Source organism: Octopus sinensis, linkage group LG15 (genome assembly GCF_006345805.1).
Source record: "Octopus sinensis linkage group LG15, ASM634580v1, whole genome shotgun sequence".
Taxonomy (NCBI): Eukaryota; Metazoa; Mollusca; class Cephalopoda; order Octopoda; family Octopodidae; genus Octopus; species Octopus sinensis.
This window is the reverse complement of record NC_043011.1, coordinates 7624593-7629500: the sequence shown is the minus strand read 5'-3', so window position 1 is coordinate 7629500 and position 4908 is coordinate 7624593.

The window sequence follows — 4908 nt, the reverse complement described above, 5'->3', positions numbered from 1 at the left end:
TATATATATCTACCTGTTATATGTTTAGGATATGTTAACGAGTTGTATACGGTGGGATGCTGGAAAGTTCTTGGTTTTAAGGTTATCGTAAAGGCCTGGCTGGAGGTTTAACCTTCCGAGTTCTCTTAGGGCTTACAAAAACTGAAGGACCGCATAATTAACTGAACCTTCTGTATTTTCTTTTATCCAACGCCAGGAACTATATATACACCCTCGTACATGCCTATATATTTCTAGTATGTATATGCGTGTGCGTGTGTGTGTTTATTTGTGTGTGTGTGTGTATTACGAATTGGCCAAGCATCGGCATCGCAGATTGATAAAAAGAATTATCAAGCAGTCGATGGTTTAGTTGGTGAATTAATCATTAATCATTAATCGACTATTGATAATCAAGTGACATAAAATTGAAAATGCGTCTGTGTGCATATATATATGCATATATATACATATATATATATATATACTCTTTACTCTTTTGTTTCAGTAATTTTGACTGTGGCCATGCTGGAGCACCGTCTTTAGTCGTGCAGATCGACCCCCAGGACTTATTCTTTGTAAGCCTAGAACTTATTCTATAGGTCTCTTTTGCCGAAACGCTAAGTTACGGGAACGTAAACACACCAGCATCGGTTGTCAAGCGATGTTGGGGGGACAGATACAGACACGCGAACATATACACAAACATACATATATACATACATACATACATATATACATACATATACATATATTATATATACATATATATACGTATATCGACGAGCTTCTTTCAGTTTCCGTCTACCAAATGCACCCACAAAGCTTTGGTCGGCCGAGTCTATAGTAGAAGACACTTGCCCAAGGTGCCACGCAGTGGAACTGAACCCGGAACCGAGTGGTTCGTACGTAAGCAAGCTACTTACCCACAGCCACTCCGATGCCTATTATATATATATATATATATATATATATATCTATATATATATATATATATATATGTATATATATATATATTATATATATATATATATATATATATATTAATATATATAATGTGTGTGTTGTGTGTGCGTATTTGTGCATCTGTGTTTGTCCCTCCACCATCGCTTGACAACCGATGTTGGTATGTTTATGTCCTCTTAACAGCAGATAGGCATAAGAGCCCGATATAATAAGTACTAGGCTTACAAAGTCCTGCGGTCGATTTGTTCGAGTAAAGGCGGTGCTCCAGCATGACCGCCATCAAATAACTGAAACAAACAAAAGAATAAAAGAATAACAGAATAGACATCAAACTCCATTCTTCATCAAATGCCACATGTTGGAGGAGGCGCTCGGTAATAACAGTGTAGCAAAACGGCGGTGCGTCAGCATGGCCGCAGCTCTGAGCTGAAACTACAGAAAAAATACGCACACCCACACACAAACACACACACACACACAACACACACACACACCACACATACACACACACACACACACACACACACACGACTGTGCTACTGGTAACACGTGACCGAGCAAAACCTGTTGCTTGTTCGGGTTGTTGGTGACTAAACCAGTAACCCGAACCAAGCTTGTTCAGTGAGAAATGGAATTGGTGTGGACAACTCGCAGAGTGAAGAAAACAGACAACAAGGCTCGTCAAAGGGTATAGGGGCTCAAGGGAGTCAACAGTCAACCAGTATAGTCAAGGGTAAATGGCCGTCACCACTCGTAATGAGATGGAAGCACTCCGTCGGTTACGACGACGAGGGTTCCGGTTGATCCGAATTAACGGAACAGCCTGCTCGTGAAATTAACGTGTAAGTGGCTGAGAACTTCACAGACACGTGTACCCTTAACGTAGTTCTCGGGGATATTCAGCGTGACACAGAGAGTGACAAGGCCGGCCCTTTGAAATACAGGTACAACAGAAATAGCAAGAAAGAGTGAGAGAAAGAGTACAGCAGGGATCACCACCATCCCTGCCGGAGCCTCGTGGAGCTTTAGGTGTTTTCGCTCAATAAACACTCACAACGCCCGGTCTGGGAATCGAAACCGCGATCCTACGACCGCGAGTCCGCTGCCCTGACCACTGGACCATTGCGCCTCCGGTCGTAATGAACACAATCAATCTAAGGGAAGGTCGTCTCTGAAATGAAACCCGTTCAACGAGGACTTGAAGCCAACTGATACGATTTTGCACAGAAAGAAAAATTATGACATGAAAATGTGGTTTCATCTATGGACGACTGACAATGCAAAAAAAATAATACACACGTATATATGAGCATTTTTAATTACGAGAGAAGACATATATATATATATATATATATATAATATATACCGGAGTAAACACAAATGTGAAACAAGGTGGAAAAAAGAGTACTCAAATACCAGTGGTAGAGTAATATGCTTTATTTAAAGCAGCAGAAAATTCAACAAAACCTGTTACTCTGAGTTTCCCGTTGCCATTCATCGGGAGTTTTTGCTAGCGAAAACTGTCCGATGAATGGCAACGGGAAACTCAGAGTAACAGGTTTTGTTGAATTTTCTGCTGCTTTAAATAAAGTATAGATTATATATATATATATATATATATATATATATATATATATATTATATAAAGTTAATCCAAGCAAGAAAACACAAAAAAAAACAAACAACGCGAGGACGTGGAACAAATATAGTATTATTGGAAGCTCAGGAAAGAAGGGAAGAAGGAGGGTTTAACGTTTCGAGCGGAGCTCTTCGTCGGAAACATAGGAGAAGGAAAGATCCCGAGAAGGGAAGACAGAGGGAAAAAAAAATCGCCAACGGTACACACGAGGTCACATTTATATATATGCACATATATATATATATATATATATATATATATTAATAGTAATGGTAAGACAACCAAATAATCAATGAGACCTCGATATTATGTAAATAGAGGAATTTATCTGTAATATAATATGTGACAATTATTCGGTTGCCATAATAAAACTACAGATTTCGGATGTCGGAGCGGAAACCTGCTCCGGCATCTCGTCGGTTATTAAGACAATCAACTGACGAGATGCCGGAGCTGATTTCCGCCCCGACATGAAACCGAATAATTGTCACATATTATTTTACAGATACAACACACACACACACACATACATACGTATATGATCTTTTACCTCTTTCAGTCACTGGTCATGCTGGGGCACACCTTGAAGATTTTTTATAGTCGAAAGGATTGACCTCTGCACTTTTCTTTTTGTAACATTGGTACTTGTTCAGTCGATCTCTCTTGCCGAACCGCTAGTTAACGGGGATGTAAACACTACAACAGGCACAATTCAGACACAAACACACACACACACATAGATTGTGTGTGTTTATATATGTGTGTGGTGGGGGAGGAGTAAGAAAAGATATGAGAAAAGAGTAAACGATTATCTTGTGAATTTCTTTACCTTACAGCTGTTTCTAGTATTTGATGCTGTGGACTCATAGTTGAGTGCCTGAGTAAATCTTATAGTTTCATTAGAAAGCGTAATGTGTGTGTATGCATGCGTAGTGCGTGAGTACGTGTGTGTGAGTGATAATGTATAAATGTATATTAATAATATGTATATATTGGGTTGTCCGGAAAGTTCGTGCCGATTTTATAGTAGCTTACTTTTCAATTTGCCCCCCTCCTCCCAGGCACCTCAATTCTGGGAAGAGGGTATTTTCAAGTGAAAGGAAAGATGGAGACGCATTGTGCAAGAAAATGGTTCATATTTGGTTGATTAAAAATGTAACGGCAAGTATTTATTGACCTTTTTCTTTCCTTTAAAAATCGGCACGATCTTTTCGGACAACCCAATGTGTATGTGTGCCGCAATTTCAATAATCTTTAAAAAAACAGCAAAGACAATATAATTTTGGCAATATTGTACGTATTTAATACTTGAGAAGTTGAAATGACTGTAGAGTATCTTAACGTTTCGGGTGTTAAACCTTCTTCAGAAACATAAAATGCTGTATATTTGAAAGCTAGCCTGAAACCTAACTACGCACACGTTTTCACAGTTTCACACATATGCTTTTATTCTATTCACCGAATAATTTTGCAACTGCCGCCTTCCACCACTCTCCACTAACCAACCCCACCATACTTTTGTACTTGCATTCAGACGCAGGAGTGGCTGTGTGGTAAGTAGCGTGCTTACTAACCACATGGTTCCAGGTTCATTTCCACTGCGTTCCACCTTGGGCAAGTGTCTTCTACTATAGCCTCGGACGGACCAAACCTTGTGAGTGGATTTGGTAAGCGGAAACTGAAAGCCCGTCGTATATATATATATAATATAATATAATATATATATATATATATATATATATAATATATATATGTATGTATGTATGTATGTATGTATGTATGTATGTATGTATATGTTGTGTGTGTGTGTGTGTGTGTCCCCAGCATCGCTTGACAACCGATGCTAGTGTGTTTAAATCCCCGTAACTTAGCGGTTCAGCAAAAGAGACCGATAGAATAAATACTAGGCTTACAAAAAGTAAGTCCTGCGGTCGATTTGCTCCACTAAAGGTGGTTCTCCAGCAAAGCCGCAGTCAAAATGATTGAAACAAGTAAAAGAGTAAAAGAATATATACGCATAGATATATCACACCAATACACACCAAAACCATTTCGCTTTTTATCCGCATCCATACACTGAAACACTCTGCCATATGCATTTACACATCCGCACCTTTTTTTATGACCCCATCACCGCCATTAAATGGTTTTCTTCACTGGTTTCTAATTCTTTATTTTCTTCGTGTGTCTATCTCACACTTCTTAACTTTTTTTAATAAATATATTTGTAATGAATATTTTCCTTTTTATACTTTCACTGTTCCCTTTTTCCTCTCTTACTGTATGCTATTGTTTTTTTTTTCCTTTTGGGTGACGGACAAACA